This window comes from Bombus flavifrons, chromosome 7, assembly GCF_040668555.2.
Source record: "Bombus flavifrons isolate JBK064 chromosome 7, iyBomFlav1_principal, whole genome shotgun sequence".
Lineage (NCBI taxonomy): Eukaryota > Metazoa > Arthropoda > Insecta > Hymenoptera > Apidae > Bombus > Bombus flavifrons.
The window spans coordinates 14,511,518-14,538,864 of NC_138448.1; the positions used below are offsets into that span (position 1 = coordinate 14,511,518).

Below are 27,347 nucleotides of genomic sequence, written 5' to 3' on the forward strand. Positions count from 1 at the left end.
TATAGCGAATATTTTCGAGTACGTATAACGTTGATTACGAAACACTGCCGGACGCGGACTGTTTCACGTTAATTACAACGTCTCCCTTCTCTCCTTATTTTACTGCATCTTCCTTGAAAACGCGGTAAAGAGAAAATTTCGTGTAGTTCGCGGCTATTAAAATATTTCGCGAGCAGCTGTTGAGAGCGTGGCAAAGCAGTCAACGAGAAGGGATGAAGCGGGGAAAATTCTCCATGAAACCCGGCTATGAAAACACCTTTCTTAACTAACGCTTCGTTCAAATCTCGACCATCTTGTTGGCAGCAGATACGATTATGCTAAAAGGCGTGCAACACGAAAACAGATGTAACTCACGACGAAGTTACCTATATGCGTGGACGTAGAAACACTGGAATCTAATTACGGTTCCGTGCCTTTTCGCAAATGAAACGCATCATCCGTGGAACGCTAACGTTAATCTCACCCTCCTCTCTGACGATTCCCGCGGAACTTACGCGTGTTTTCTTGGATCTTTCGAATTAGCGGAATTCTTCGCAAATGTTCATTATATTTATTATTCATCGTCTTTTACTCGTTTTATAACGATATCCTTGTTGTTTCGTTTGCCTTTCTTTCGAGAAAATGTTTCCTGACTTTTACTTCCGAAACTTGTTAATACGTGTTGTTTTAAATATATAGTAATTAAATTGAAGATTACGCCAGATGTATACAGTAATTCGTGTTTTTCATTTTTCATAGGATAACATTTTTAATATTTAACGTCAGTGGGACTGTAATACTTATCATATGTTTAAGATACTATATACTAACTTTTTATCAAATATACATTTGCAATAAATATATTGTCATCTCTATATACACGTTCAGATTGGTTTCAAATTTTACCAATATAATCACAACGATCGTTGTCTCGTTACAGCGTTAACGAAGTTTCTAAATGTTTTACTATAATGCATACAATATAAATATAGTAGTTCTCTGTAGATCTAAGTATAGACAAGTGGTTAAATTTCTTGACATACACGTTAACTGAAACTTAGATGTGGGTGGAAACAAGCGAACCACCATGTTACTATGCGTTTGTTATGTTAATCATTGGCCTGGCAACTACGCGACGAGTACAATGCGACTGTTATGCTAACTCTTGGGCTGAGAATGCTCATAACGTGGTTACAAACGCAGATCCGTATACGATGCAGATGTTGCAATGACACCGGCATGAGCAGCTTGCGCGTTAATCAACATTAAAAGGAGAATACATTAATCGAGCAACGCTTTGAGCGATTAAGAATCTCCGAGTGATATTAATTTAAAAAGAAAAATTGTTGGCTTCGTTCGCGATGTTGCTCACATAGAAAGTAGGTCTTTCAGTGTACCTGCCGCCATCCATTATAATTAATTACTCAGCAGATTCTTTTTTGCCAAAATATCTCTGTTACGCCTCTACAATTACGTACTTTCTTCCGTTAGAAGTGATTTTATTTTATTTTAAATAAAATGGAAAATGTCTTGAGAGATATGTCGCACGATTGTAGTGAAATAGTGGGAGTAATGGTCAGACACCATAGCTGTTACTCACATGATGAAATTTCCATTACATGCCAACAATAGTTACGTGCAAATAATGAAAAAGGTTTGTCTAATATAATAAAATATCGTAGAGAGTGTGCGATAAGAACTCTAAAAATCTGAGAATTAGAAAATTATTTTTGAATAATTAAATATGTCTTGAACATTGAGATTAGAATGATTAGTATCTATAGTAGAATATGAGTATAACAATCAGACCACCGAATTACATCGCGTACATGGGTTATCTTACTTTAACTTTGAATTATACAACTCCGCTTAATTAAATGTTTATTATTTATCACAAAGCTCACGTTCCCCTCTCGTAACTTATACCAACGTTGAAATTAATTTGTAGCAAATTAACACATTGCATAAATATCCCTTTAATCTGTCTGTTGCATCTGTTTTGTAGAAATTCTGCTTTCACGTTGACCGTTTTGTACATAAACCTGAAGGAAAGATAACCGTAAGCGTTTAATATATCGCGAGGTACATCAAGGCAGGAAATAAATAACTCAGTATCATCTGGTCGTATTTTTACGCTCGTAAAGAAAATCTGCTTGAAAAATGTTCCCTCGTATTTACACTCTATTCTTTGTTTAGTGATTTAGTAATCTTCATTTTACATGAGACTATTTGAAGAGGCGTGCAATAGTCCGAAGAAATATTTCGCGGTCGATTAGTCCGAAAAGACGAGCTACCATTTGTTATTACTATTACACAAATAAAACATAAGAAAAGAAAGTTAATTTCTCTTTTGAACTTATCAGAGTTACAATAAGATTTGATTTTTCATGAAATACCGAAACAACGAATTCTTATTAAATGAGATTTTAGGAACCGTAAAATGAAAGTCCTGAAATTCTTCTCTAACATTATGAGACCATTTTAGCCGAATGATATATTTATACCGTATAAAATGGAAAGATATTATAGGTATATATTGCAAAACCAATATTGGTATTTTTAAAATTAATATTTCAAAGGGTAATGCATCTCACGAAACACGAGGTTCTACACCTTTTTATTGTTTCACTTCGAACATACAGAATTCAGCGTTACATCGTTAAAACTTTAGTCAATTTAAAATTGGTTCGCAAATATTCGAAACACCATCGTTTTCCATGAAAAAATAATTACTGTTCATTACGGTCAGGCGGTTGAGCGCGAATTTATTTTCGCAGAACTTCGATCGTTAAAAATTTCACATATACGCGTAACGTGATTATTCTAAATTTCAGAAAGATATTATTTATTCGACTTGCTGTCACCTATTCAAAATCCATGTCGATTCAATATCATTTCCCAAAATTACGTTTCTTCTCCACACTGCTCGTCTTTTAAACTTCCTCTCCCCCGTTAAATACACGTCACGAACTTACAGCAATATCGCAGCACGACATCTTTCTCGAACAATTTCTCCTAAACACACTCTTTAAACGGGAGATACGTTAACGAGCTCGACGGCAACCGATCCGCCGTAACAAGCGTAAAAACGCTTTGTCGCTGGAGAATTCGTTCGCGGGTCGTCGCGCTTTAATTGAACCCATCGCGAATTCACAACTGCATAAAGTGGAATAACCCGTCTGTTCAAAAAATTATGTCCCCTTGTGCCCCTCTTCTTATCTTTCCTGTCATCTATCTCTTACTCTTTCGTCGTTGCACGAACGTATCGCGTTTTTCGCGAATTTCGTGCATTTCCGGCGGCAAAAGGAAGCCCGCGAGGCTGAACCTAGCGAGTCGCGCGAGACGTCGACACAAGCGAATCGAGAGAAACGCGGAGAAACAGAGAAAGGGAGACACAGGGATGGTTATACGCGCGCAGGAGCGTAACGCAAGCGCGCTGGGCCACATCCCCGTTACCGAGGGTGCCACCCCGCTGATCGAGGCCTGCCAGCCGAGAGACGCTCAGTCCCGTCTCGCTCTCCTCCGGAGGAAACCGGAAATAGTTAGCCGCTCAGCCGTACTGGCGGGAAAGTCGATGTTCTCGCGATCAGTTTCGATCTTTTCCACGCCTTCGTCGTGTTATTTAGGCAAATTCGATTGATCGATTCGTGCGAAACGAGGGAGATGGCGGTTTTGATCGTTACGTGGTGAATTTGCATTCACGTAAGTGAATTTGTTTGCAAGCAGGCCGTAGAGTGGTGCGACAGTTTCGTCAGTGAATTGTGGTTGCGCTCAGCAACGATACAGTGGTCACTCTTGTCACAGGTTAGAGGAGGTTTCTACAGTTTTCGCTTGAAAACAAGTGTTGCATAGTGGTTCGCGATTGTTGCCGGCGAGTTTCCTTTAGTCTGTGGTGATAATAGGAAGATCGTGAGGCCGCGTGATAAAGCGCAGAAAGGAGCTACGAAGAAGCTTGGTCACGGCCGAGATTCGCGAATTAATTACGCGCTGGCACGAATTCGCCGAGTGTCGTGGTAAGTGGTGGAATATTCTTGTCGAACCATGGCAGGAATACACTTTCCGAGTTCTCCTTTTCGGTGAATTTTCCCTGAATTATACGAATACAGGCTGATTCGCGACGTTCAACGAACCGAGGATAAACGAAGGGCTTATAGAAAAGATTAAAATATAAAAATTATGCTCATTAGCAGACGCATACGAGTTATGAAATTACGATGTTGTATCCATCGATGATTTTTTGGTGGATCTCAGTGGAGTGTATCTCAGAGGGAAGATAATGGGATAGAAAATGCGAAATTATGAAGTTGCATTCATCGATGGTTTTTCTGTGTATCTCTGATGAATTCTTTGAAAACGTACCGATTCAGATGAATGGATTGAGAACAAGCTTAGAGAAAAGATTAAAATATACAAATTACGAAGTTTCGTAAAATGAAATTACAAAGTTATACCTATTAATAGTTTCTTCTTGTTTTCTCAACGAATGTTTTGAAAACAGGCTGTTTGGTAATTTCAAATGAATGGACGAATCGAGAACCACTAAGAATCTTATGAAACAGATTAAAGCATACAAATTAATCAATAGATCGAATTAATGAATTTTATGGGGTGAAATTGTATCTATCAACGTCTCTGCTTTAACAAAGAATTTTAGTCGTAATTTTATACGGAGAAATGTATCGCATATCTTCGCGAGACTCTCTTCTGTTTCTATAGTATCGAATTTTCACTGATAGCCAGGACAGCGACTGATCTGACGAACTCGAAATCATCGTTTTTCCAGCGACGAATTCTCGGCAAAGTGTTGCAATTACGCCGGGTTAAATTAGTAAGTTGCGGTATTCGAACTACGCAGCGGAGTTAATTAACTGAGTGGCAGGCTCAGCGAGAAAAATCATTCTGGTTGGCTGAGTGGCGCGAGGAGAGAAAATTCCTGGGACGAAAATTCGAACGTTTCGTTTTGCCGAATGGAACGCGTTTCGTTTCTCCGTTCCACGTGAAAATTTCTCGAGGAACGCTGAATGCCTCCACGATATGAGTTTTATTTTGCTTGCGAAGAAATTTCACGCGTTTCACGCCATTGTAACGTTCGTTCTCTTGGCGTTCGTTTTATCTAGCTCGGGTATAATCTAATATGAAAATTTCATCATGAGAAGCTTTTTCGACAATTTTTCCTGGCCAGCACAATGAGAAAAAGGCACGAAAGTTCGTTCCGTCCTTTCGTTTAAAGGGAAGAAAAAAGAAATCTATCGACTTCCAGTTCGAGATATCTTTCGCTTTGGATCGGGACTCTTCCTTTTTCTTGCGGGGACACCGTCGTTTCCGTCCTCGGCTTCAGAACTCGATAAACTTTGCCCGATTCAGTTTCGCAACGCGTCTCACTGTGCTTCTTATCGTCTGCTGTTTCTTCCACCCATCTGTTTTCTTCGCCTGTGAAAATTCCGTTTTTCCTTGATTTCCCATTGTTGGGATCTGTGTCCGCTGGCTTGGAAAATGTTCAGCAGAACTAACCCAATATTATATCAAGCCACTGATTATCAAGTTTAATACAGATAATTTCAATCGATTTAATATAACCCAATATATATAATACGATATTGAATTACGAAAATTCGTGTTATACTTGATTATAGAGGAACATACATTTCTAGAGAATAGTAAATGCGAAAAACACGTTTCGGTTGGAAATTGATGAGAAAATGGATGGAAATAATAGTCGGATCGGTTCGAGAATTATTACGGCACGGGAATTCTCATTAAGTAGAAAATTTTATTTTATTGAGAGTATAAAGCGATAGGGGATCATTTTGGCCATGGTTAATTAACCTTGGCGAGATTGTGTTGTACAGTGTGCACAGTGGACATAGCGTAATGCCGTGCGTTGTCATCTGTTTTAGACCGATACGAGTGAATCTGAATGTTACACGAATAACGTGTTTGCTAAACAAAGAGAAAATAATAGAAGATTAAATATTCGTTTCCATCAGAAATGAAATCAAACGTTCGTGTCTACTATGAAACTTTAGCGAAATGCTCGATATTATAAACTTTACCGATTGGATGACAACGATTAATACTTTTACAGGTAACCAAAGTACTCTAGGATTATCCAAAAGGTATATAAATAAGTTTGAAGCTTTAAATTTTAAACTTTCGCATAAATTTTCAAATATCTTTCAAAGTATTCGAAAAATGAAAACCTATACAATTTACCAAGAGGTAAAAATATCTTCGTATTTCATCTTATTATCAAATGAAATTAAATCTTAAAGTTATTTATCACGTATCTTTCAAATGATCTTCGTTCACTATGAAAAAAGAAACAAAGACGAAAAGGTCATCGTGAAGTCAATTTCAATCCAGCAGAAATATTCGCCAGTTTGAGTTTCCAAAGCAATTTTTCACAAACGTACGGCGCATCGTCGACGTATCACGTGTTTAGTAAATTTTAAGTAAATCGAGATAGGAACTGATCGTTGCAATAATCGCATAAATATATACGAGGGAATCAAGGTAAAATAACAAAATGTGGACTATAGGAGGAAAATAATAAGGAGGGAATGGTGTATAATTCCAGTCCAGCGAGGCTGCTCCAGATATTAGTTTTAATGCCGCGTCTCTTCATTCGTTAAAAGTACCGTTCTTCGTTAGAGATTCACGAGCTCTTTAATTCCATTCCTTTTCCCTTCTTTCATAGGAAAAAAAGTTCAGGGCCGGTAAGGTTGCAATTATAATGATACTTGTAACCTTAAAGGTAAACCGTACTCGATTTATCATGTAATCCATCGTGCGCTCCACGCTGTACCCGACACTATTTCCCAAAGCGTCCCTTTGTGCGGCTTGTCATCTTTTACCGTTTGATATTCAAACGAGGCCAACGAGCTTAAAGGGTTCGGTAAACTTGTAGCTCTGGTATAATTAAATGTTACGTGTCATCGAAAAGTTGGACAGTTTAACGACAAAGGAGCGAAGATTTGTGTACGGAATAGAGAAAAATTACGCAAAAATTTTGTTATTTATAAATGAAAATTGCGTTAATGAAAAAGAGATTGATTTTTGGGGAAGGTGTGTGAATTATTTGGAAATTGACGCTGATGTTTGATACAGTCGCTATATTTTAAATGGCATATGATTTTGATAATTTTCCAAATAGTGTTTCATTTTTCCTGAAAAGCTTGCTTCAGTCACTTTTGACATAAATGTGCAATATGTCGTTCACTGTACCTTCTCCTTACTCGACGCTCGATCATCTGACCCAGCATGTACTTGGAAAACACCTTGATCTTTTCATTATCCATTGTCTCACAATTATCTTCCAAGTGGTAGCAAAGTGACACCGTATCCCGTCATCCTGTCTCCGGAAGTCGACGTATCGTCACGGAACTCGGTGATTCCATTAACCTTACTCTGCGCGTTTCCGTGGCGCGAACGAGAGCACCACGATATCGGAGATCGTTTCGTCGAGATAGCAGCGATAATAAACGACGAGTGGGAAGGGATTGGATGAAATAGTCGCGGAGAATCCGCGGAAAGGACGAGAGAGAGAGAGAGAGAGAAAGAGAGAAGTGGGAGTAAGGGTAGAGGGTTGGCGTCAACTTAATACTCGAGAAACCTCGAGGGGCGAAGAGTTAGTCCTGCTTGAAATGCAGCCTGCGCCTGTCGCAGAACAAACCCCCTTTTCACCCCTTCTAACCCCATTCCTATCCCCTAAGCAAGCCCTGCAGGAAACACAGGCTGTAGCACGAAAGGGTTGCTGCTTTCCCCGTCGAATCTTATTTATCTTCTTCGTTCTTTTCATGCTCCCTGTTCCTCCCATTCTCCAGTCAGTCGCAAGCAACGTTTGTCACCCTTCCAAGCCTTTCTCCTTTAGCCTTTTAAGGGTCGGAGGTTGGGATGCACGGGCTGAACGGTGGATCAGTTTCGATTTGGATGTTCTACAACAGGGTTTTGTATTCGAGCTGGATTGATAGGGAATCGAGGGTTCGTGAGGCTGCGTGGTTGGTTTTGTTCTTGTGTTTCCAAGTTTATTCTATTTTCTAGCACTTGAGGTTTCTTCGTCGCAGGCTAATAGAGCGTGGACGTTTGTTTATTTATAGGGAACCGAACGTTGGAGAAGAAGATCTTGAGTTCTGGTTGCATCGATAGTCAATTGAGGGTTCGCGAAAGTGTTCCGTGATTTTTCGTTGGTTTGGTCCTTATGTTTGAAAAAAATTTATTTTATCGTAATGTTTTGGGGTTTGTTTAGTAAAGATTGGCAAAGTGCGGATATTTGGGCCACTGTGAATTAATATTTCGCTACTGTGTCGTAATAATCTGAATAATTTTAAGTGTTTCAATTTTGCTATACTTAGATATTCGCAATATTTTAGAAACAAATTTTTAACGCAAAAGAAACTATATTCAAAAGTTTCTACAGGAATATATTGCCCGGTTGTTACCAATTTGTTTAATGGCTTCGAAATATAACATTTAACAGAATCTAACTTTTCACTCTCTTTCCTCGTTAGAAAGAACAATGGGTCACGCTAGGCTTCGTTTTCATTGAAATAGTTTGGTACTCTTCGCTCGAACATTATGTTATTGGCAATATTTAAAGATATCACGTCCAGTTCTCGAACGTTCCCATAACATCTCCACTTTTTCTCCAGTGTAACGTCGCATGAGAAGTGAACTATGATATGTGGCGAAAGTCAGAAACTTTACATAAATCTATATAACTCTTTGCTATCACAGTTGAAAAGAACATATAGTATCGGGGAAAAGGGCCTAGGAAACATCAAGTTAACCATGAACAATGTCGCGAGAGCCGAGGCGCCGTCGGGTCCATCAATGTGTCGTCGGTCTTTTCAATTGTATAGTTTTGTAGAAAAGGCCTACGTGACCCTGGTAACGAGCGTCTGCGGAACACGTGCGTGGTGGGCCTAGGAAAAAACAAAGGGATGCTAGAACGGCCAGAATGTGAGTTGAGAAGTCGCAGTGTGAGTCGAGAAGTCGGGGAGTGTAAGTGGAGGAGTCGGAGAGTATGAGTCGGGAAGTTGAGAGCCGAGTATGGTAATAAGACATTCAACGATATTGTAATCAGTTTTTTGTATTGAGTATTACTTGCTAAACTAAACTTAACTCCAAATAAAACATCATTACTTGTCCTTACTCTAAGACCCATATGAGTTACCACAAACATATGCATAAAATGGTTTCACGATGCATTCCACAAATATAATGTATAACGTATAATGGAAGAATTGGCTCGTAAAAATCATAAAAATCATATAAAGACTAACACGCTATTTAAACATGTCGATGTCCTATTCTGAAATACTTGGCTAATGGAGAAAAAATTACTATTATCGATTAGCTCTAATGGATTTTCGCTGTAAGTACTTCGAAAGGATACAAGAAAAAAGATACAATAAGTAAAGGGATAAACGTTGGAAGAAAAAAACGAAATTTCAGATATTGACTGCACTACACTGGTACAAGTCGTAGCAGGATTTAAAGGCGAGTTAATTATCACTGCTAAATACTCTTTAATTGCTTTGTTCGTTGACTTAATACCAGATTGAAAATGCAGCGGTTTTATGTATCTTTGCGAAATTACTTTGTATTTCAATATTTGTATCGTTCTATGGCTGACCCGGAAATTGTAAAACGGGCCAACGTTTCGACTTTAACGAGTATCAATCTATATTCGAGGATGTTACGAAAACGAGATCTCGCGAGATTTTCGTATCGTTGCGTGCAGCGGCTCAAATTGGAGCGAAATTACTATTGCCACATAGCCGAATTTAATTGTCGACTGTGTTAGAATTTAAGGATAAACGTGGTTCCACTACTTTAAAACTAAACGAAACCATGTATCGATTTTGTAAATAGAAACATAAACTTTTACTTAATACTTTGGCGTATCTATAAGGTCAGTGCTTTTTTGCGCATACACTGGTGCGAGTAAAATTTGTGACCATTAGCTTGTATTTTTCTTTTTTCTTTAAATATGCGCAAGAAGTTACTCTTATCGTCCTATCAAGCAAATGAAACAAGATTTACAGAGCTACAAACATCCGACTTCCAAATTATTTAATATCGCTGAAAGTTTATCTTATCAAGCTTCTGTTTCCTTCTAAGAAATTTTTAAGCTCCGAGTCTTTAAAATTGAATAAGAGAAAATATAGTATATTCCATAAATATCTACTCTGAAACGCAATAGTTGAAGGAAGATCCTTCTAAAAGGATTATTAAAAAATATTTTTGTTGCGAGAAAGAATTCTTTAAAATGTTTTGCGATAAAGAATAAAAATTATAGAAAAATTAATTTATATCTCTCAATACAAAAACTACCTGCAGTACAGAACGAAACGTAACAAAGTCGGAACTGAATGATCTTAACAATGGAAATTCAAAAGCAAAACAGCAAAACGTTGCAATTATAGCGTTACATACATCTTCCGTTGCGGGCAATTAAACGAGACCAATTCCCAAGTCTCTCCTTGCCTGTGTAAGTGCAAAACCCTCGAGAAGCCACGGTTTATATCATTTAAAACCACCTCTTTATTTTCGACCGAACATTAACCGTTTAATGGTATTACAGAGTGCATCGTGTAACACCTTTATCGCATTATCTCTAATTCTCTCGTTGGTTTCTAATCGTTGCAGAACAGAACTCCATTTAAAGACGAGTGAGTAATTCGCAGTTGCTTCTTGAACGCGACCCTGATCGGCGCGATTTGTTTAAGGCGCTCGTTCGAGCTTAACGAGTATCGATTGCCACTCGAGAAATAATGGCATGTTGAAATTTATTGTGTCTGTGCCGGATCAGGAGAAACAACCGAAACTTCTAATTGCTGGAAATTAACACTGAGACTACCAGCCTATAAATAGAGTACGGATTGGTATACATCTATGGGAAATTTTTGGAAAAAGAATTTCTGAACTGGTCATTCTTAATCTCTTGGATATATAATTTAGAATTCGTATTTTTGATATACTATATTCCAATCGTATCGCGGTATTATATTTTTACAATTTATTTCTATGCGACCAAAGAACATAGCGTATCGTAGAAAATTATGTTTATTAACGACTGAAACATACAATTTTTGCGAAAGAAATCAAAATGAAAAACGTATGGAAAAGTACACAATAGATATAAACGAAGAAGAAATATTTGAATATTATTAAAGTATGTTAATTAACGAGAGACTATTATTCGAAACAATACTACAAGAATACGATTTGTTAAAGTTTTCCAATAACGAGCAGCGATGTATTTATTAGAGTATAATAATATTTAAAAGGAAAATTTAAGACGGACATGGTCGATGTAACTCAAAAATAATTCAAAAGTCTTAAGAAGCAGAGCCCTTCAATTTATCGATGTGCAACAGATATCGTAATTCATATCATTTTCTTGCTTTCTCAATGTTTAAGCAATGGTTAAACAAATTTTGCGGTGTTTGTCAAATAACAAAACCTTAACTTCATCCTTTCAATGACTTCTCCCTCTCGATAGCAAACGAGCATCTTTCTTCGCGGAACTTTGCAAGAAGGTAGAGCTGTCTACCCAGTTTATAGACCAACTGCAAAACAATCGACTACAACTCGACGTCGTCGCAACGAAACGTTTCACGTTCATGACAATTAAAATAATCGTTCTAAAGGGAGAAGCTTAAGGGACGCTCGCCTTTAATCCGCGGAGACGAGTTCAACAATTATAGAATTTCTCTGGCTAATTCCTTATTATTTCCTCAACTATCAATGAGCAATTATATCATTTGAATTCCGAGAACTTCCGATAATGAACGCGTTCCCCTTAGCCGCGTCGGAATTTTATCGTGTTTCTATAGAAAACGTCCCTCCGCAGTTCGTTCTTCCATTCAAGTCACCGAGACAAGTCGTAAACATCCATGAATAATTCCGGTTTAAAAGGCGATCGAGTCTTGTCTGATTGACCAATTTCATTCTTTACTTTGTCTGCGAGTTACCAATCTGAGAAACGAACCGAAATTTGAAGGAATTGCGCAGAAGGCGGGATTTAACGCGTGAAATTTGCATAAATTCAACGTTATTGAAAAATACCAATGTTATTTCGTTAAGAAACAAAAAGAGGAGTAATCAGAATAATAAATACTTCGTAGAATACCAGCAGAAAAATAAACTCCATTATGAAAAAAAGAGACATTTATAAACCTTAAAACGTTTCTAAAAAGAAGTTATACTGAAAATTAACTCGATGACAATTGCAAATATAAAAATTGGTAAAATATTAGTAAAATATCATCGATTTCAAAATATTTCAGGAAAAAATCACGTAGAAGATTAAATTGGCAAAAATTCAAATCATAAAACTTAAAGATCGGTATGAAATATCATCGACTTTAAAATACTTCGTCGAAAGTCAAATTAAAAATTATTGTAACTAGACTGATTGAAATATCGCCAAAATACTACAGATTCTAAAATATATTTGAAACTTTCGTATTTCATTTTAAAGAAACATCTGCCTTTTTCCCGATAAAAAATATTCTCAGGCGCCTTTGCAATGCTAGCTATGATAATATTACTTTCGCACGATCCTATGGGTTCTATTCGTACGAGTTTCTAATCCATTAACTCGTCACCGCGAAACGACAAAGATTTCCCAGTTCGACGCCGGAAGAGAAGTCGAAGTGACACGATTTCCGAGAAGAAACGACGGGATTTCGTGGGTCGGAGTCGTGAAGGCCACGAGGGTGTTCTAGTCGACGTTCGCCTTCAACGATTTGTTCCCGATTTACGCTACGGAACACGAGGATGCCGTAGAAAATTTGCATCCTCACGAAGAGCCAATCACCTCCCGACCCTGTGCACGGGTGTCAGCGAGGCCGCGTAAAATCAGCTCCGCTTTACGACCTCGTTTAAACGTTCGCTGCTGGATCCAGACGCGATTTTGAATAAATTAACGCTGACACACAATCCGCAGGAGCCATCGTCTCGAAGGTTCTCGCGTTCCACCAGTTTTCTCGTTTCACGACTTGTCATAGTTCGAGCGACTGTAGTTCGATAATTGACACAATATTCAAATTCTTCAAATCAGAACTGACAATTATATTTCCAGTTTCCAGCATAACTTCTCCTACAACCGAACCAATTCTATAGCCACATCGATTCTTAATTCATATTTTATCTATTAAAAACGCACAGCGCGCACAGTAACGGTATTACACAATAAAAATGTATTATCTTCACGTTTCGACAGGCTTCGCTGTCGAAAGTGTCCAGCAAATTTCTCTCGCCACGTAATGTCCCTATGCAATCACATAAATATTGTACAACGTCTTTTCTATGTTTATTCTCTGTACCCTTTGTTTCCATTTCACATGTACCCTGCATTGAAATTGATTTACGAATCCTTTCTGTCATCTCTGAAAGCGAATCGCGGCTTTAAACCTTTCGACGTCTCCTTCCTCTTTACTTCAGCAATCCTGTTACCAGCAACCCCGCCACGTTTCCAAGGAATTTACGTAACAATAATAATCGAGGCCGTCAAATGTTTAAACGCAACGCGACGTAACCAATGAGTAAAAGTTAATAACGCATTTAGTTGTTTCCATCGTGGCTGAATGGAACTCAATTTTCGTCGATATTCTTTGGAAGCGCGCGCTGGCGCTTGAAATTTGAATAATGCTTTTACTGCTGGAAACAAGTCGCTGGTAGGTGTGTATTGTGTACGTACGCTTGGATCCACCCTTAGCTTGCAACGTTTTACGTAACTTGCCGGAAATATTCCATAGCGAAAAGTTTCCTCTCGCCTGTACGCAGAAAATAAGCGAATAATTCTCGGTGTAACTTATGCCGCGGCACTCGCGTCTTCTCAAGTGCAAAAATTCCCTTCTAGAATTTCAATAACGGCCGGAGCGAGGGCGCGGTCTGGTCTTAGCGCAAGTTTCAAAGAGAGCGATTTGCCTGGCTCGCTCTTCCACGATATCGTTCTAAGGTTTTGTATATCCTCGCGAGGAAACGTTGACACGAGAATGCATGCAACTGCGATCATCCAATGGTTTGTGATTGTGAATGGCGTCGATCAAGCGATCGTAACTTGAAGCTCCTCGTGAATCGATGGTTTTGCACGTGGGTGATAAAAATTTGGTGATTGTAAAGGTAAAATGATCTTTATTAGGATTTTTGTTAGGAAACAAGAGTGTACGCTATTGGTAAAAACTGTTGGGTTACTTTCTTACCTGTAAATTACGTCTTACGGTATTAATATATACATTTAAAATATAAACATATAAAATTGATATTTTGTTTGAAAATTCCATGTGGAATAGGATGAAACAAATTTGTAAGTAGAGAAATAATTAATTTTAGCTTTCAGAGTTCTCACGAGATAAAACTACCGTCCTCGGTGTCGGTCTATGCTTGAATAAAATGAAAGTATGTTGTACAAATGTAATCTTCTAACAATTTAACAACAATTTAACATTTCATTTTAGAATAAATGTGCCTTTTACTTCAGTACGTTCCTATGTGGTTGTAAGTTATTAAATTTGTATATACTACACTTTTGATACTTTGTGCGTCACATAAAATAAATTTATATTAACTAATTCCGTTTAATTATTTTTCGCCTGCCTTTGCATATATTTTCACATGATATGAATTTGTAGATATCAAATTTGCTGGATAAGCTGGCAAATGGTATATTATTTTAGAAGATATAATGCAATTAGGAGAACTACAGGGATTCTCTGCTAGTCCGAGTTATTACATTACCTTCCATTATTTAAATTATTCCTGTATATACTCTGTTTTATTAAAGTCACGTGTATTTAGACTCTATGGAATACTTACCTAAATTATACAATAGTTAAACCAACAATAATATCGTTTATAATTTAAAATTATGATATTTCACAATTCCTGTCTTCTAATTCGAACGTGCGTAAATTGAGATTAAAAATGTTTTAAATCGCACATATTTCTACATCGTATAAATTCTAATATCAAAATTGAAGAAACAGAAAATTCCCGCGTCGTAATATAAAAATTAGAAAATTCTCATAATCGAATTTGGAACCTTGCAATTTTACATATTATTACGTATTGGATAATCTAGAAATTCACAAGTACCTAGGTTAAAAATTTACGTAAGTATATTCGCAGAAATTTTGTTCGCATTTTATTGTTCATTTGTTATTCACGTTTCTCTATCTGTAGCTGCGGTGTAACATAAATTCATCGATAATGTCGGTACACGTACCAATTTTCTGAGGGATTTTCGTGTTCGATGAACAGGAGAGAACCGGGGCGCCTTTAATGAAATATATATATTCGTTGGCGATAATATCTCGCTTGTAATTCATCGTCGCTTTACTTAACCCGAGCGCTAACTGTGACCATCCTAATGAATATTTGATTTCAATTGAATTCCTTTAGAGATGGCGGCGGCAATTTACGCGACGGTATTATTAGCAGCTTGTAATCACGTTGTAAATTGAATAATGCCACGAACCAATATTCCCGTTGAAGTTACCGTAGGAACAATGTTATAGATGAAGTTCATAAATTAGTTCGTGACAGCTTGTTTTCGTCATAAGAACAACCCTGTTTCGCACCGATCTGATGCACACACGTTAAAATCGATTAATACGTCATGTCGTACTACAGCATGCTGTTACTCTATTAATTATAATGTTACAAAAATGTCTTTCCTTAACACGGAATACGTTTCCGATATTCGCCGAATATCGCACTTCCGTCATCTGGTGTTAATCGTGACACGTTTCTAACTTTCAGATTGAATAAATGGTGAATGCGGGGATGAAATTTGTAGTGCAGATAACAACATTGTTTTACGTTATAATTTGGATTCCCGTGGATTTAAAACTTCGATGATGCAGAAAATACAAATTCGTATGTATACCAGGTGTGTAAATATGAAAGCGGAATTTTTGTATAGAAAATACACGTTTATTGTATGAAAATGATTAAAAATATTTTATTCGAAGTATTGCCCATCGCTAGCTATACATTTTTCCCACCTATCTGGCAATTGGTGGATGCCACGCCAAAAAAACTGTCGCTCTTTTGAGGCAAACCAGTCATCGAGCCATTTTCGTACATTTTCGTAAGAAGTGAAGTGCTGGTCGGAAAGTGCGTGTCCCATCGATGCAAATAAATAGTAATCGGACGGAGCCAAGTCTGGTGAGTAAGCCGCGTGCGAAAGTATTTCCCAACTGAACGCTTCGATCGTTTCCTTGACCGGTTTTGCTGTATGCGATGGTGCATTATCACGAAGCAAAATTACTTTGTGTTGCCTTTTTTGATATTCTGGTCGTCTTTCACGCAAAGCTTGATTCAAATCGATCATTTGTTGTCGGTAGCGCTCAGTATTAACGGTTTCGCCAGGTTTTAACAGCTCGGTGGTCTTTTTCGGTGGTCTTCCACGTTCTTCGTTCCTCGCGTCAAAATTGCCACTTCTGAATTTTTTAAACCACTCAGAGCACTGTGATTTACCAAGAGCATACTCACCGTAAGCTTCGACGAGCATTCGATGCGATTCTGCAGCAGTTTTCTTCAAATGGTAACAGAAAATCAATGCTGTCCGCAAATCGTAGTTTCCAGGCACAAAATTTGACATGTTCAACGCTATTACAAACTATGCTGTTGTATGAAACTTGTATTGTTCTGAGTCGAAAATGTTTGTGAGATGTCGACAAAGACTTTTGGCATCAATAACGCAGTTTAGTGATAACTACATTATCAGTTAGGCCCATCTATAGGCAAATTCCGGTTTCATATTTACAGAACTGATAGTTGTTATAACATTTTTATACTTGCAGCGGGAACGTTAAATGTTAAAATTATATATAAAAATTATAGTTGATTTATGCACAAAAATATGAATTTTTATTCGGTTTCGTTGGATTCTCGGTATAAAATAATGGTATAAAATAATTTATACGGTAAAATTTATTTGACTGAAGCAGAAACACGTATCTCTTTCTTGTCTCTGTTTTTTTTTTAATAATTTGGCTTTTACGTTTTAATAACTTGTTAAAAATTTTACAGGAATCGGATCCATGGTATTTTTACATATAATTTTTATCATCGAGAAAGCAATTTGAATTGTATAATCTGATTCCACGATTTTCTATGGATTTGTTGAGATACTTTTATTTTCGTTTTTAATGTGCCACTGTAATCCCCGATACATCCTTTTCACTTTGTTCTTCTAAATGTATTTTGAAAAACGTTTAAATTTTATACCAGTCCTTTATACGCACGTGTATAATCACCAGATTATAATCCGCTTATAACACGTTAGCACAGAAAAATAATTGTACACTCAATTGTATTGAAATCATAGGAAAAAAATTATTTTCTACAAAAATGATTGAAACATTATTCCTATAGTTATATTATCTACAATTATAACTTTCCACATATTATAGCACAAAGAAATACAAAAATGTACTGACATATCCCAAAAACCATAATCTTCGTAAAAATGCAATATTCAATAATTCTTCAAACTTCAAACTTTCTATTATTTACAACCTAACCAAAATTAAAAAAAAGAAAAGAAAAACGTACACTACCTTCTTTTAAATTAAATTCCAGCTCGCATATTTACTATAAATCATTTTTCACGATTATATTACACATAGAGATACAAAAATATACTAACAATATACATTCTGTGAAAACTGCAATCTTATTAAACCCTAACATCCCATAAGCCTTAAATCTTCAAACTTCAATCTTTTCGTCATTCATAAAACCACCAAAAAACCACACGAACCTCTTTCGAATCAGATTACAACGGGACATCCCCAAAGTGCTACTAGTGTCACTATGTCTCAAGAAAAGAAGGTTTTATCTTGAAACCACGTACCTACTGTGAACCGAATCAAGCCGAGTCTGGCGTAGAAAAGTGTAGACGCGTTGGCCACGCAACTAAGTTATGCCGAGCATTTCGTCCATGATAGATGGGGATTCCGTGCAACCGGCTTCCCGCCAGGAAACTTTTCCCTGGAGGGCGGTGGGCTATTATCGGCATAAAGGTTACTGGTTCCAGCGTGAGTTCGTCGTCGTCGTCGTTCCACCGTGTCGAGCTATGGGGTGGACGTTAAAAAAGCGTAACGTTTACGACGGGGATCGATCGTTAAGGCGTTCTGCTCAGGGAGCTTAATTAAAAGCACGGCATGGCAGCCTGTGCCTTCGTGGTCTGGTACGACGATACACTCGCTGCACTTCGCTGTTTCCTCTGCTCTACTGGTGAAACGTCATTTTCGCGATAAACGTAATGAATTAACGACCGATGGAGGCCGTCGTCGGTTGATCGGTGGGCTAATTAATTGCGTTTACGCTTTGTCGTCGACGAAGATGACGTCTTCTAAATTTTCGCGAAACTTTGCCGTACGTGTAATGGCTTTTACATTGATACTTAAAACGTGTATCGTCAGCTGCCTGAGAATATTACTGTAAATATATATTTTAGCGAACGCGAGTGGAAAAATGGAATTTATACAGTGATCTGTTTCAACTGCTGAATATTATCATGATTATTATTTACCTTGGATATTTTATACGTTGTTGCGTATTATGCGTATCGCGCGTATTTACAGAAATATCAGAGATACGGATCTCCAAAGCATTCAGAAATATTTGCAGTCGGAGATATTTATGAGAGTGGAGACAATTTTTTTGATTATTATTATTACAAGATATGTATAATAAACCGCTGATATTTATGCATTTACGAGAAACATTAATTTACGAGTATGTAGAGAATACGCATAATATCAAAAATATCCGAGAAATCTAAATTGAAATACTCGTTATAATATGTAAAAGATACAATAAATCTCCTGTTACTAGAGAGTGCAGACTTTCATGCACTTGTTTTTAAGATTTAAAGGTGTCAAAATATCCAGTGTGATATGCAAAAATATATAAAACAACTAAGATAAAGTATTTTTCATGATACTTAACAGACCTTTATTCGTACATATTATATTGTAGGATTTTGTTACTTATTTAGAATGGATGAAACAGGAAACGATGGTTATTTAACGTGAACTAAATGCAGTAATGTGCCATAACTAAGACAATTAAATTGTTAATCTACAACTTTCGTCACCACGGTTCCAACGCTCTCTTTCACGCGGACCATTCTCATCAACGCTGACAACACTCTCTGATGACGCTGACGACACACTGACTTCTCAACAAACTACTGCCTGTTAATTCGTCTTTCTCCCTTAAACATCCCTTTGTCTTTTCTCATAGCCCCAACACGTACGCGTTCCGCAACCGACGACGTCACATTGACGAGCCTGTCGACATTTATTAGGCTTGCTCGCAACATTGTTTATGGTTCATCCGATATTTCTTAAGCCATTTGTCCACGATACTACAATATCGTTATTATTATTTCGTATTTATGTTCATAAAGTATGTCGCCTAAAAAATAAATCTATATTTCAACCCTATTTCTTCACTTACATCGCATAATTTTAAATTCGCGAACGTGCGAACTTGCCCGCAATCATCTACTCAGCAACCATAGTCAAACTTGACCAGAAACTTGAATACGTAAAATTTCCACAAATTTTGTGCAACACCTGTCGCGTCATACAAAACTGAGCAGTGATCCACACGGATAAAGAGCGAGAGGATTTCTGTCTCCGGCTGTCCCCAGTCAACCATTATTCATTTCGCACGATCAGTTCGCACAACAAACTAGCCGAGAGCTGGCGATACGATCCGGCACCGCAAAACAAGCTCCCGAATACAGAAGGTGAAACAGGAGAGCATCGAAGCGTTTCGACAGAGAAGCGTTTCACTCGCCACCGTGACGCGCTGTATTTTCCCCTAGAATCGCGTGTACACGATGGCATAAAGCGGTTGTTATGGAGTTAACGTCGAAAATCTTGCTTTTATATCGAAAAGCTGGTATTAAGACGTTATCAATAGCTATACACAATATTATTTTTAAGCTTGGTATGTCACGCGGACGTGATTTCTCTACCATTTTTTACTTTTTAATTATTCATAGGCAATTTCAACGTATTTCGTCTCAGTTTCGTATACCTGGGAGCAATGTATATATACCTAATATAGTACATATACTAACAGATACTAAAATCCACTATTTTAGTATCTACTATTACTACAATTTATTAATTACTACAGAGTCATTAACGCACACGTACATGCTTTTCTGGCAACGATGCCTCTGGCGACCTAAATCCACTAATCGTCACAAAACGCCGATGACGTAGAGGTGTTTCGTCGGAACAGCTGTGCATTACACCGTAGCTAAGAGATCTAATTTTCTTCTTGTACTTCAATAGCAACTAAATTCAATTGTTCTTTGTTTATATAACGATATATCTCTTTGTAATTCCAATGCTGTATCTTACGTCTTTAATACGATAAGATGTAAAATACGAGTAAAAGATAATAATAGGAAGTAAAAGAAAACAAGCGTTCTTTATAAGTACTGAAACGCGATTCTTTGTTAGAACGAAAAATGTGTTAAAAATAGTTGGCCGGTTATGCCCTTGTCTCGCGCGGAGTTCAAGAGTTCAACGGTGACCAGACTGCGGATTCGTACGCGTTCGTAGGAAATTTGAAAATTTCTATAATACTTGGTAGATAATTATGTTCTCGAATATGTATGAACTCGCATAAAAACTCGCGGCATAATCATGACGGAGTACATATGCAACTTTTGTAATCATATTGCATAGTCGTTGGTTGTACTCATCGATCATTATGATCGGATAAACTTTTAGTAATTACACAGTTCATACACAGTCCACTTATCGATCATTCGAAAAATTGCGAAGACTGAGCTAATCGCCTATAGATTCACCAGGCCGCATATAGTCTCCGTGTTTCAGCATGTCGACTCCGATGTCTATCGATCGTTACCCAGCGTCTGGCTAGCGGTTTTGTTCCGATTCCACTATTCCAAGGGTAGTTTTATCGCGGCTGTTCGCGCGTGCACGATCGCACGTGCGAGATTCACGCGCTGCCGTAAACGCGTCCGGATTATGCGGGTAATTTATATTTAGAATGGTCGCGGTTCTATACCGTGGGCAATTTCGGCGTGCATCGGAATTTATATACCAGAGATAGCATTACTATACCAGCGGCGTAACGTTCTTCTACCACGTACCACGTGCGCCGACTTTTACACGCGTTTCATAAGATTTTACCAGCACCGTAACGTATAGATCGCGCGAATTGCTTCTGAGCAAGATATCGGTAAGATTTTTCGTGAATAGACCTATTTCCTCGAGTTTCTAAATACGCTACCGACCAAAGGTTTGAAACTACTTTTCTAATTGTAGTTAAAATACATTTCCTACTACTTGTATTATTTTAATTCTAAATTTTGATAGAATATTTGCAGTATTTTGAATATCGTGGAAACGCAGTGAAATTTCTAGACCAATTACTATCGATATGGTATTTGTATGGTGACCAAGTTGACGCAAATCTTCCGCCGATCGTTTCACCTAAATCGATCACGCATCTTGATTAAGTAATAATAACAGTGAATTAACATCACGCACGTATGTTTGCGTTCGAACGGTTATTCCCCGTTATGCACGTCCGTGAATCCTATATTCAATGAAATTCTATATTTACAATAGTTTCATAATTTAACAAACATGATTGTATATCTTGTAATAATCAATTCGGGAAATTATTCTCGTCTTCTTTAGTAACACGTCATTCTATTTCAATAACATTTCATTAAAGAGAACATAAGGAAAGAAAAGACACGACTAAGTTTAACAAATTGCGTCGAAGGTTTTGTAATTCTAGTTTTATTATACTTTCTACGTACGAATTAACAATTATAATGGCTCGTAAAAAATTTCGTTCTTCTAATATTTAGAAAATCAATAAAACTTTCATAGTAATATAAAATTATGTGATTAAAAAATAAACTAAACATATATATCGTTTATATTCACCGTAACGCTATATTTTTTCAACAAATCATCGAATAATTGTATCATTGTATCATTTCGTTGTAATACGAAGCGAGAGTCGTAAGTAATATTTGTCTACGTTTCTCTTTTCTGTTATAAAGGGATATTTCTAGTCCGATAGTTCGCTGAATCAGTGGGCGCTTTGAAACTGGATCTATCCACTATCAGTCCCGTTTCAATCTCAACTTTACGTTAGAATACAGATCGGTGGCAGTCTGATAATTACCTTAATATCTCTCTGCTTTTGCTCCACTATAAGCGAATTGAACGACGAAGATGTAATCCGGAACGACTGGTCCGCTTGATTTGCGTCTCAAAGGCTGTCTGACCAAGCGCTGTCCTATTCCACTGTAAGGCACAGGTACACAGTTCCTGTGGTTTTATGTATACAACGTTGCGCGTTCATCTTATTTCGCTTAAAACGTCCAACTGCTTCTTGTTGAATTCAATTCACGGTATTGACGCTGACTTCTGTTGTGTTCAAAAATAGATTGATGTTAAAAGATGGAAATAGAAATAATATTCTTTATATTCTTCATGATAACGAACTATAAAATCCATTATTAAAATTATAGGTTACAAAGGTTTTAATTTTCTTGTTTTTTCAATTACTAAACAAATTCACGTGTTCTTAAAACCAACGTTGACTTTTATCAAAATAGAGACAAAGATACTATATATACGGTGGCTACAAAATTTATTTGCTCATACGCTTATTTTCCAATCAGCTTTCACATTTGAAAATGTTACTAAATGACACGAGATTTAATACACGTGGGCGTTAATTATACTCGGAATTAATTATAACATGTAAATCCTATAATAAATAGAATGGTACGCAATGCTTTTTGTAACCACTGTATATTCCTTAGGAACATTTTTGGACCCAACAGATTTTCATTCTCAATTACGTCATATTGAAATTCTTCGATCTTAAATCGACATTAAAATGAAAAAAACCGGCAAGACTCTCCTGCAATCTTCGAATGTCGCTCATTCATACCATTAATTCAATCGATTGAAAACTGATCGTTCGATTTTCAACAAATACCCTAACAATCGCGAGAACGAGAGAGAAAAGATGGCTGTACTGTTTGAAAGCAGAACCTCGAAAACGATCTGTAACAGGAACGAAAGCATAAAGAGTGTAGGATAGCTGGTACTTCCCCTACGGTGGAATTTACGCTCGAAGAGCGTGAGATGGCTGATGCAATGTGATATTGGGTCACTATAAATGGGGAAGTAATATGGTGGCGGTACACACGGTACGTAGGGAAAGGCATTGACAGGGTAAACCGCAGAGCCGAGGCAGTCGAGCCAACAGAGCGGCAGTCGAGTCATCTTGCAGCAGCACATTCAGCACAACCGCAGAAGAACCATTTGCCAAAATGTCAATCCGACCCCCTTTCAATTTAATTGAAAAGAATTAACCATAACGATGAGAGGGCCGCAAGCTCTTACGTTCCTTTTCGTGTTATGGCAATAAACGAGTCGAGTATTAGACGATTTGTTAATGTACGTTCGTTCTTTTATCTGTATGAAATAATTGTTGATATATGCAGGCTCGCGAAAGTATTCAATTGCTTGTGAATATTTTTTGTAGATATATTACGCGCGTTAGATGAAATATTTTGAAATTTTATTAGGAATGTTATCGATCATTACGATTACGTTGGCAAAGATTGAAAGCAAAGCAAAAATGTGTACAGAAATTACGAGATAGTTATCGAAAATGTATATTTAGTGAAAAATTAGTATAAAGTAGAAAGTTGCTAATAAAAGAACTATATATAGCCCACATAGTATATTTATAAAATTCTTTTGTGGTAAATTTTGTGTGGTAAACATGATACAGTTTAGTTTTAAGGGAAGAAAGAGAATAATCGGAAGATAGAAGATTGGTAGACATAGAAATTCTATTCAAGATTAACAGATTAAATATTTTTAGATTCTCTTTTCTAATCCAAATCTGCCTCTTATCTTGTTCGTTTTTAATTTATTTTTTCTATTCATCATCTTTTTTCTCTTAGTTTCGCTCTTTTATTCTTCGTCTCTTTCATTGTCACGTTATTCTTCTATTTTTCATCTTTTTCATCTTCACGTTATTCTTCTATTTTTCATCTTTGGCTTATTCTTGCGTTTTTCGTCTTTTTCTTATCTTCATTTTCTTCTTCCATTCTTCATCTTTTTCACCTTCCTATTATTCTTTCATTTTTCACCTTGCCCTTCTATTTTCCATCGTTCTTACGGTACCACGCAAACGTTAGTTTTGCACACATTTGACGATCAGGGTTTTGCGAATCCTGTCGTCATTTTATTTGCATATCGATCTTCGATTTCCACGTTTTCTATATATCCTTATCATTTTGTCTTTCGTACTTTTAATTTTTCTTTACTCTCTCTACAGTCACAACGTTTCGTTTGAAATATATCCACGCGCTTACATTTGATAATCAGACAACCATTCCAAATATTATTATTAAAGTAATCTCACTGTCCGAATTATTCAAATCCATAAAATCTATGCTTGAAACGAACACTTTCATCCACAAAACGGCTGGGTAAAACAAAATTTTACAACGAAATATCTCGTCGGAGTTAGTGCTTCGATTAATTTAATAACGAGCAAATGGGAATTGCGAGTCGATTTGAGCAACTATGTGCGCGTATCGTTGTTATAACGTTGGAAACTGGATGTGTCGGTGGTTTTATGAAATGACGGCTTTCACATTATCGTTTATTTTTACGCGTCCATGGCGCCAGATTAATCAGTAGGTATCACAGAAACAGCGTAACATTTTATAACAGAGAGCGTATCAGTCTTGTTTACCTACTAATTTCACTCAAATGTAGATTCATCGCCCAATGTTTCTTTATCGATCGATCGAGTGAAATGAAAGCCGATAAAACGGCAACTTCGAAATGTTTTTGATAGAGCAATTGCTTGATAGTTAATAGAATAATCGAAAGATTTTTTTTTAATGAATTTTAACTTCGTCGAAATTGAAAGAAAGTAATCGGAAAATTAACGACAGAACGTTTATAAGTTTTAGACCTACTTCGATGTATTGTAGTAATGATAAAAGTTGTCGTTGTATACAAATCAGAAAATTATATAGCTTTCCTAACTAAGAATTTCAGTTACAGAAACAACGCTAAAATGTCTTGGACTCAAGCATTCGATAGTTAATTAACATTAACATTCATATGCGAATCACTAATATTAATGGCTCACATCAAAGTTTCTTTCCCACGATAATTTCATAACAAAACATATTATAAATGGCGCATTATACAATCAAACGTTCACCAAATTTTTAAATATCGCAAGAAAAATTACCGCAAATCTCCTTTTCATATCTAGTTATTTCAAACATTTCAACAAACCTTCCATGATCTCCACTTAATCACAAAAACGTTCTTAAAATTCTCTTTCTTATAAGAAAATCAATATTCAAATTCAAACAAGAATATCTGAATTGAATAACTAAATTTGAAGTAACAGTGTAACTGCATAACGTATATTTTAACTTATATTTAAGATTTCGGTGACTTCAGTGATTTCAATTAATATCTCACATTTAATCACGATTTTTGATTCGACTATAGAGGCTGGGACGAAAATCCAGCGTTATTGAAAACGCAGAATTATTTACGGGAGTGTCTAAAGCAGCGTGACAAAAGTCAAGTTGGAAATTATTTAAAGGCATGGCAAATCGCTTTTCCGGGTTGGACCATTAATGAAAGCTGATAGGTTGGCTATAGGCAAAAATGAATTTTCTCGTAGAAACGCGAGCAGCGCCTGGTTAATACGATGAAACAAATTCGAAATTCTTTGAGAAAAGTCGACCATCGAATCATGGTACAGTGCCTTATGAAAGAACGTTTTTATTATTTGAACATTTACGATAGGAAACTTTTACCTCCACATTGTTCCACGGGATATATTTCATTAGCATTCTAACGAGACACTCAATGAGACACTCTAATGAGTATTCTACTATAGATACATTACCTGTTTAATATATTCTGTGCATTTTTGAATCTTCAAATTTTGTATAAATGCATAAAAATCCGCTAGAAAAGTCCAGACATGGTTATATCGAAAAGATTTGAATTTAATCTGAAATTGTACATAGAAATTAAAACATATTTAATACAAACATACTATGTTTAATAAAGATGTTAGTATATAGCGTTTTAGGAGTACGTTAAATATGGTTGCATATCGAGGTTTATTATTATAATGGATAGTTGATGGTTTAAATATTTTTATGATCTCAGGGAAATGTATGTATCTTGTACTAAATATTTTAATAAGTTCTATACATTTTTCTGATTCGTTTCAAACTTTGCCAGCATAATTATAACGATCGTGTCTCATTGTATTGCTAACGAAATTTCACAATGTTTTATATGGTACTCGTAATATATTCAGAAAAGGTTTCTGCAAGTATTCAAATACTTTCGCGAATATGTACGATTATCAATTCTACGCCGAAAATGAACAAAACCTCCAAGTGTTGCCTAACAGTCTGCCATCCGTTTTTGTCAATGTAGCGTCGGTTTCTGGTGAAGTAGAACTTCAACGAAGCTCGTGACAGCGGTACACGGATCGTTCGGATGATAAATTTTCGATTCGTTTCGAAGCATCCAAAGCGATCATCCGAATCGAGCATCGAAATATTGAGCCAATTGAAATTGGTCGCCGTTTCGTTAGAACACCTGCAGCTTGATTATGAATGGTCTGTCGTGCCGATACCAAACTTTCAAAATATTGTATGATCTACGATGGGAATAGTTTCAAGTGATATCTACGGCTGTATGGAAAATTCTTGGCGATTCACATAAATCGAATTGCTACGAGGATATAATCGATTTCAAACGTTTGAAACTATTGTAAATTGTATTTCAGTTGTGATCGAATATTCGTACGAACCGAGGATTGCCCTTTCTTTGATACCTTTCTGTAGCGTTTCTCGAGGATTTACGACGCTATTGACAATCAGTATTGAAAATGATTGAAAATTTCTCTGATCTGTAGGTTTGAACCGGTGAAACGTGTGAAATATTGTTGGTTATAAATTGTTGACAGTGGTCGGTGCACGTGGCTAAGTATTTGCGATAGAAAAATTTGATTTGTGCATTTTTTTGAAGATAGTAGAATATACGCTGACTCGCGAACGTATTTGAATATCGTAGACAAATCGTAGATATCTTCGACGAATATATTATACGTATTTGTTAGGGAAGTGATACATTTACACTGTACATGAGAGTGTGTGTGTAAGGGTCAGAGGGCGTCCAGGTCTTAGTTGAGACAAAACACTGCCGTTAGAAGATTCTAGAGAGTCGGTTGGCGACAAGCGTGCGTGC

The 27,347-nt window shown here is 36.8% G+C and overlaps 1 protein-coding gene across 1 annotated transcript in view; it reads left to right on the forward strand.

Moving 5' to 3' along the window:
* The window catches only part of LOC138181961 (uncharacterized), a 562,178-nt gene that overhangs the window by 323,303 nt on the left and 211,528 nt on the right, over window positions 1-27,347 (forward strand). The gene's annotated exons all lie outside the window — the stretch shown is intronic.